Raw genomic sequence first — 9,394 nt, 5'->3', positions numbered from 1 at the left:
TACGACTACCAAGCTGTGAAAGCTTGGACAACTAACTCAATCTCTTGGTGCCTCAGTTTTCTCATCTACGAAATGGAATAATAGTTGAAACTTATGCTGGGACTTGCCCTTTTGACAAAAACAGAGTAACTAACAGGGACTTGATTTATGTTTCCTTCTAAACTCAAAATGAACAAACAAATAGAATAACAATAGTTTTCAAGACACAGGATATCAGGCAACCAAGGACAGTGATCTCTAAGAGATGAGAAAAAAAAAAAAAAATGAGGCAAGACCTGTGATTTCCCCAGTTGACTGCCTTGAGAGTCCTCAGGCCACAGCATGTGGCAGGGGAGGGACTGGACAAATCCTAAAGGACTCCTACTTGAGGAGGTGAAGCTCAGACTGCAAGAAGAACAAGGAAATTAGAATTTGTATGACGAGGTGTCAGAAAGGAGTGAGCTGCATAGAAGAATCATGGAGACTAGTAGAAAGTCTCCCTCAAAGTGATCAGCACATGTAAGTGAGGAAACTACACGAGCCAGATGCTATGATTGGAATGTTTGTCCCCTCCAAAACACATGGTAAAATTTAATTGCCAACATAATGGTATTGGAAGGTACAGCCTTTAAGAGGTGATTACGTCACGAGGGCTCCATCTGCATGGGCAGGTTTAATGCCTTTATAAAAGGGCTTCCAGGAGTGGGTTCTCCCTTGCTTGGCCCTTGCACTCTTCTGTCATGTGAGGAACAGTGTTCCTCCCCTTCAAAGGATGTCATGTTTAACAGCCATCTTGGAAGTGAACACCAGACCATTACCAACACCAAACCTGTTGGCACCTTGACCTTATACTTCCCAGCCTCCAGAACTGTGAAATAAATTTCTATTATTTATAAATTACTCAGTCCGTAGTATTCTGATATGGCAGCCCAAAATGGGATAAAACACCAGGGAAAGAACTAAGCAAAAACACCAGACCAGGTATAGTGCCTGTTCCCATCAATCACACTGGAAACCTTCACAATTCCCAGAGCATTTGGTAGAATATTCAGAAGATTCTTGCATTAGTAGCAGGAAATAATTAGTCCTTGACTAATCATTGAATAGTTAGTCCTTGACTAACCATTGCTCTGGTTATGTCACAAATTCCAAAATCAAGACTCAAAAAGATAAGCCTATTTTCAAGTAACTTAAGTATATCTCAGAGCAAAGCTCAAAAATATTTATAGGAAAACAAAAATAGCTAGCACCCAACAAGGTAAAACTGACAATGTCTTGAACTAAACAAAAGATTACCAGTCACGCAAAGTAGTAGGAAAATATAAATAATGAGTAAAAAGATTAATCAATTGAAACTTACCTAGAACTAACAGAGTTATTAGAATCAGCAGACATGAATATTAATATTTGTCATTCCTGTATTCCATATGTTGAAAAGATATAAAAAATACCTTAAATAATCAAAGATACAAAAACTATCTAAATTGAGGATCTTGAGATGAGATGAAAACTACAATGTCTGTAATAAAAAATATACTAGATGCAATTAATAAAAGATTAGCTATTAGAGAAAAAAATCATTAAAAATATTAGTGAACTTAAAGATGTAATAGAAACTATACAAAATGAAGCAAAGAGAGAAAAAAAGAGGTTAAAAGTGAAATGACCATCAGTGAGCTACAGAAAAATTTCAAGTTGCTAACATGTAATGGAATCCCCAAAAGAAGAGGAAAAAAGAAGGGAGAATAAATAATATATTTAAGGAAATAATGGTCAGAAAACTTTCAAATTTGATGAAAACTATAAACCCAGACATTCAGGTATCTCAAAGAAAAGAAAAGAAAAGAAAGAAGAAAGAGGAGAGAAAAAAAGGAAGAGAGAAAGAAAAAGAAAGAAAAAGAAGAAAAGAAAGAAAAAAAGAGAAAGTAAGCAAGCTACACATTATACCATGGTACATCATATTCAAATTGATCAAAAACAGTGATAAAGTAAAAATCTTAAAAGACAGAAAAAAAACACCCATTATGTAAGAAGGAGCAAAGATGAGGATGATACAAATTTCTCATCAGAAACAAGGCAAATTAGAAGAGTGGAAGAGTATAAAGTAATTAAAAATAAAGTTAAACTAGAATTTTGTATCTAGTGAAATATCTTTCGAAAACTAAGGCAAAATGAAGACTTTTCCTTCAGACAAAAGCTGAAATAATTAATAAGCAGCAGAGCTACACTGTAAGAAATACTAAAAAAATAAAGAAAAAAACCCATAAGTAGAAGGAAAATGATGCCTGATGGAAATATGAATCTACACAAAGAAGTGAAGAACACAGGAAGTTTTATCTACATATGTAAATATATATTTTTATTTAAATCTGTTTAAAAGTTAACTTACTATTTTAGCAAAAATGATAACATTGCAGTGTGGATTTGAAGACGTATGTATAAATGAAAGGTATGAAACAATAGCAAAAGGCCAGGAGAGAAAAAGTAGAAGTGTATATTTATAAGGTTCTTATAGTACATGTGGTATGATATTACCTGAAGATGGACTATGATGAGTTAAAAATACATACCAAAACCCTAGGGCAATCACTAAAATAACAAAACAAAGAATATAGCTAATAAGTTTATAAAGGAAATGGATACAGTCATTAGAAAAAGGAAAGAGGCAAAAGATATACCAAGGCTAATATTTAGCAAAAGAAAGTTATAGTTGCTATATTAATATCAGACAAAGCAGATTTCAGACCAAAATTAGAGGGAAGAAAAAGATCATTTCATTATGATAAATGAGTCAAAGAATCAAGAAGACATACAAACACAAATATTTATTCACCTGTTATTTTTATAACAGAGTTTCAAGATACATGAAACAAAACTGAGATAACTACAAGGATTAATGAACAAATCTACAGTTATAATAGAGTATTTATGGTATCTCAATAAATAAAAGTACAAGGAGTCAGAAAATGAGTAAGGATATAGAGGACTTAAAAACCTAATTTTGGGAGGCCGAGGCAGGCAGATCACCTAAGGTCGGGAGTTCGAGACAAGCCTGACCAACATGGAGAAACCCCGTCTCTACTAAAAATACAAAAATTAGCTGGGCGTGGTGGTGCATGCCTGTAATCCCAGCTACTCAGAAGACTGAGGCAAGAGAATCACTTGAAACTGGGAGGCAGAGGTTGTGGTGAGCTGAGATCACGCCATTGCACTCCAGCCTGGGCAACAAGAGCAAAACTCTAAATCAAAAAAAAATTTAAAGGGAAATTATATTATGAGACATTTAAGAAGTCTTTTTTTTTTTTTTTTTTTTTTTTGAGGCAAGAGTCTCTCTCTGTCACCCAGGTCGAAGTCCAGTGGCTTACTGCAAGCTCCGTCTCCGGGTTCATGACATTCTCCTGCCTCAGCCTCTCCAGTAGCTGGGACTACAGGTGCCCACCACCACGCCCGGCTAATTTTTTATATTTTTAGTAGAGACAGGGTTTCATCGTGTTAGCCAGGATGGTCTCGATCTCCTGACCTCGTGATCTGCCTGCCTCGGCCTCCCGAAGTGCTGGGATTACAGGCGTGAGCCACCGCGTCCAGCCAAGACATTTAAGAAGTCTTAATAAATTTAAAAGGATTTAAATTATACAAATTAAATTTTGATGACATGGAACTAAAAATAGGAATCAATAAGAGAAAGGTCTCCAGAAAATCTCCAAAACATTTGGAAACTAAATAACAAAATCTCAAATAATCCATGAATCAAAAAATCAAGAGGAAATAAAAATGAATTTCGAATTGAATGAAAATAAAAACACAGCATATCAAAATTCATGGGATACTGCTACAGTGATACTTAGGGAAAATTTTATTGCATTAAGCGCTTATTTAGAAAGGAAGAAAAGTTTTAAATTAATGAACTCAGTTTCCACCCTAAGAAACTAGGAAAAGAAGAGCAAATGAAATCCAAAGAAAGCAGAAGAAATACAACAGTAAAGATTAGAACAGAAATCAACAAAATAGAAAACCAATAAACAATAGAAAAGTTCAACAAAACCAAAAGTTTATTGAAGAAAAATTAATAAAACTGATAAACCTCTAATGACAGTGACAAAAAAAATTTTAAAGAGAGAAGACACAAATTACCAATATCAGTAGAGAAGTGAAATCACCACAAAGTCTACAGATATTAAAGAGGTCTCCATGCCACCCTCAGGTTTGATGGTTTGCCAGAAAGACTCATAGAACTGAGAAAAGCAGTCATACTCACATTTACAGTTTATTGCAATGAAAGGATTCAGATTAAAATCAGCAAAGGCAAAAGACACATAGGGAAGTGTCTATGAGAAATCAAGTGTGAGCTTATAGCTGTCCTTTCCTAGTATGTTTGTGCGGACAGCACTTAATTCTCCCAGCAATTTATGTGTGACAATGCATACGAAGTGTTGATTGCTAACCAGGAAGCTCACTTCGACGTGCAGTGTTCTTATTAGGGGTCAATCACATAGGCAGAGAGCACTCATATAACTGACTTTAGCTACCCAATCTCCAGCCCTTCCAGACATCAAACTGATACAGCATGGCTCAGGAAGACAAACAAACAAAAACAGTCATTTACCAAATCACGTTGTTAGCATAAACTATCTGGTAAGGCCAGAAGCCCCATGTATATAAAGATGATCTTATTAGGTGGGATATTCTAAACGCTTGGAGCTTATCTCCTAGGAGCCAGGCAAAGGCTAGTCTTTGGCAAGTGCAGGGTTTGAGCATCCCAAGCCCGCTAAGTTAACTCTTTACTGCCCAATAAAAGAGTATTATAAACAACTTTATGCCAATGCATTGAAAAGCTTAGATAAAATGGACAAGTATCTTGAGAGAAAAAACACCAAAGTCATGAAGATTATGTGAATAGCCCTGTATCTATTAAAGTTATTAAATTTGAAGTTAAAAACTTTCCCACAAAGGAAACTCCAAATGACTTCACTGGTAAATTCTATCAAGTATATAATGAATATTAGTGGCACACAGTTGGCCAAAAAATTTGAGAGACTATTTCTGAACTCATTGTGTCAGAATATTACCCTGATCCCAAATCAGACAAAGACATTACAAAAAACAGAACTACAGACAGATGTCCCTCATGAACCTATGTAGAATTTCTAAGTAAAATATATTAACAATTAAATCCAACATATAAAAAGGATAATATATCACGTCTAAATGGAGTTTATCCCAGAAATACAAGATTAGTGTAACACTGGCCACTCAATGCAATTGACTATATTAACAATCTGAAAGAGAAAAATCATATGATCATCTCAATAGACTCCAAAAAAGCATGCATCAAAATCCACTATCCATTCTGAGAAAGGTTCTCAGAAAACTAGAACCAGAAAGGAATTTCATAAGCTGTTAAAAGGCATTAATGAAGACCTAAAGTTGACATCATGCTTAATGGTGAAAGGCTTCATGTTTTTTCCCTTGTGATCAGAATCAAGTCAGGGTATACAATGTCGCTTTTTTTAATTCCACATTTTACTGGTGGGTCTAGCCAGTGCAATAAGGCAAAAAAGGAAATAAAAAGCAAAGCAACCACATTAGAAAACAAGATGTAAAACTGTTTATTTGCAGACATGACTGTCTATGCAGACAATCCAATGAAATCCACCAAAAAATGCTATTACAACTAATAAATGTGTTTATTGTGGTTAGAGGATACAAGATCAATGAGTCTATTTTATTTCTATATTGTCTTAGCTCATTTGACTACTATAACAAAATACCTTAGACTAGGTAATTTAAAAATAACAGAAATTTATTGTTCGGTTCTAGAGGCTGGGGAGTCCAAGACCGAGGTGTTGGCAGATTTGGTGTCTGGTAACGGTTTGCTCTCTGCTTCATAGATGGAATCTTGTTGCTGCATATTCACATAGAAGGGGCAAGCCGACTCCCTCAAACTTCTTTTATAAGGACACTAATCCCATACATGACAGCCCTGACCTCATGATCAAATTACTTTCTAAAGGCCCCACCTCTTAATACCGTTACATGGAGATTAAGTTCCAGAATATGAATCTTGTGAGGTATACCAAAATTAAGACTGTAGCAGGTATAATTAAAAATTGAAAGTAAAAATAACACTATAATAGCATCATATTATTAACTATGTAAAATAAATCTGACAGGTGTGCAAGACTTACTGAGAGGCCAGAGCTAAACTGGGGTTGTAGTACCATAGCAACCCTAATCTTACAGGAAATGAAGGGGAACTAGATATGGGTGTTTCCAGAGTGCCTTTCATGGGATACTTCTTTTACCTGGTGGTCATCCTAGTTGTCTGACCCACAACCAGGGGGTCCCTCACAGGGGGATCTTGTTTATACTGGCAGACACCCCTGTGGCTCTTGTCTGACCCACATCCACTCTATGCCTTTCTGACCACTGCTCTGGCACTGGGAGGTCCAACCTGTGTTTCTCCAGGGCAAAACTTGGTCTGGGGTAGCCCCATGTTCTCCAGATGGAAGGCACAAATTCAATACACAACCACAATAGGAAGTTCAAAGATTTTTATTTACAGATCCTGGGTAAGGAGGGCATAAGGGTCAGAAAGGCAGTCCTATATCCCCAAGACGTAGGTAGAAATGAAGAGTCAGGCAAAGGAGCGGGGACAGGAAAGGAAGAGAGGCAACTGGCAGTATATAAAAGGGAATTGGATGGGTCACTTTACACTCGAGGATAAATGCTGGTAAAGCAGGGAGCTCAGTCTGTAGACGGAAGAGATGAGAAACTTTAATTAGTGCTGTAAAAGTTACAAAGAACATAGAAGTGGGCGGGTGCTACTTAGATAGGGTGGTCATAGAATGTCTATGTGAATATTTTAGGCCAAAACGTAAAGAAGCAGGAAGAATCGGCCAGACAAGGGAAAGATAATAATTAAAGGACAGCATTTGGGAAAGCCCTGGGTAGGTAGTAGAGGGTAGTAGAAAAGAAAGTCTGGTGTATTCCAAAACCCCAACGAATGCCAATTTGGCTGGATTATAGGGAGTGCAGAGTAAAGGGAAAGACAGCCTAATGATCACATAAGAGAGGTAGACAGGGGTGAGATCATGTAGGATCATGCAGAAACAGATTTTATTCAAAGTGTGCTGGGAAGACATTTTACCAGCTTTGACCAGGCTACAGACACAATTAGTCTTCATTTTTACTCTAGTTGCTCTGATGCAGAATCAGCTGGAGATTATTGTCTAAATTGTCATAGGTGGTCCCCTTCCATAAACACATAAAGATGCTAAATACTGTATAACATGTTCTTATTTATGTAAACAAAAAATATATATCACAGAGCCTAAAAGAAAGCAAAGAAGATGTAGAAAGGGGGAGTCTCTACCTAGATACAGGTCCTGGGGATTGGGATTCCTACACATAATTTGAAGACAAGATTGCTGAAATAAAGCTGAGAGTCTAGAAAAGATAGACCATGTGATCAGAGAGGATTAGAAAAACTCCAGGCACAGTGGGTCATGCCTGTGATCCCAGCAAGTGGGAGGCCCAGCTGGGCAGACCGCTTGAGCTCAGGAGTTGGAGACCAGACTGAGCAACATGGCAAAACCTCATCTCTACAAAAAAATAAAAATATAAAAGTTATCCAGTTGATGGGTGCTGACAAGTTGATGGGTGCAGCACACCAACATGGCACAAGTATACATATGTAACAAACCTGCACGTTATGCACATGTACCCTAGAACTTAAAGTATAATAATAATAATAATTTTTAAAAAGTTATCTATGCGTGGTAGTGGGCACCTATAGCCCCAGCTACTCCGGAGACAAAGAAATGGGAGGATCGCTTGAGTCCTGGAGACAGAGGTTGCAGTGAGCCAAGATCACACCACTGCACTCCAGCCTAGGTAACAGGGTGAGATCCTGTCTTTAAAACAAAACAAACAAACAAACAAAAAACACAAAACCTTAAGACTGTTGCTTTGGAAAAGCAGTAAGGAAGCTTGCTATCTGTGAGTAATATTACTATTATTATTTTTTGTTTGCATAAAAACATATAACATGTTTTTATTTACATAATCAAAAAATACATCATAGATCTTAAAAGAAAGCTACAGAGATGTAGAAAGGGGGATTCTAACTAAATATAGATCCTAGGGATTGGGTCTCCTTCACTTATTTGAAGACAAGATTGTTGAAAATAAAGTTGTGTATAATTTGTATATAAATAAAGACAATTACAAAACACTGAGACCTGAGTCCTGTATCATATATGGGGGTGGAACCCAAGAACCAAATTTACAGTAGAAGCTGAAAAAATTACCTTAAATCTGGTTTAAAACAACTGAAACTTTAGGATCAATAAAACCAATCTGTAGAGACACTTCCTCAACCCAGGGAAGAGAAGACGTCTGCAGAACAAAGAATTTTGAAGATAAATTCCCACTTAAATATTACACATCATTTGAAGAAACTAGCCACCATGAGGGAGAGCCAACAGAAACAACAAACAGGAGATTTAGAACCTAGCAAACTGGAAATTATAACTTTATACAGACGGATTTTATTATCTTTTACTACATGTCACTTTTGCTTTGGTTCTCATTGACGGCCAATGCAAAACCTTTTAAAATATCCTAATTTACATCTCTATTAAGATTACGGATAATTTTTGAAATTCCCCCAGAGTGAACTAAAGAACATTTATGTGTAAAATTCAACATGGGGCACACAAGGTGGTTTATTGTTATTAGATGAACTAGATGGTGGTTGCCTGCAAATGGGAAACTGAATTAACTACCAGATTGCCACTGATCCCCGTCTACTACTTTGGAGCTAGATAATCTATAACTTGAATATACTTAGTCTTATGTTCAGAAACTGGAGGCAACTGTCTCCTCCAGTCCTCTTGGATGGCATTTTAATTGTTTAATGTTATGAAAACTGAGTACACATTTAAAATGACGCATCTGCAGCATCCCCAAATTTCAGAAACCACTTTAAGTTTAAAAGCTCAGATTTACATGGGAAATTCCAAACATCCTTCACTTTATCACTTACTAAATCTGAAGTACTCCTTTCAACTTTTCTTGACGTGTTTTATTTTGTACTTTACTCCTTTCTTTCATTTTGCTTAAAAATATCAACACACTAAAGCCAAAGTATTTTAAAATGTAAGCCAAGATGAAGTGTTTTGTTGTTCTCACTGCAAAAATAGTGAAAGAGAAGCATGAAAAATAGTATAACTAGGTATCTCTTAAATCATCCTTATCTATGTGTAGTTTGACAACGCTTGCATCTTTTAATCTTTGCAACCCTACTTCAAATGAGGAAATGGGATCTCAGGTTAGTGTTCAAGGCAGAACCCGAACTACGGTATTAGGACTCCAGGCAGGATCCTAAGAAATGCCTTCTCATCCCCCAGTGCCG

Source organism: Theropithecus gelada, chromosome 1 (genome assembly GCF_003255815.1).
Source record: "Theropithecus gelada isolate Dixy chromosome 1, Tgel_1.0, whole genome shotgun sequence".
Classification (NCBI taxonomy): domain Eukaryota; kingdom Metazoa; phylum Chordata; class Mammalia; order Primates; family Cercopithecidae; genus Theropithecus; species Theropithecus gelada.
This window is presented reverse-complemented; position numbering follows the sequence as displayed.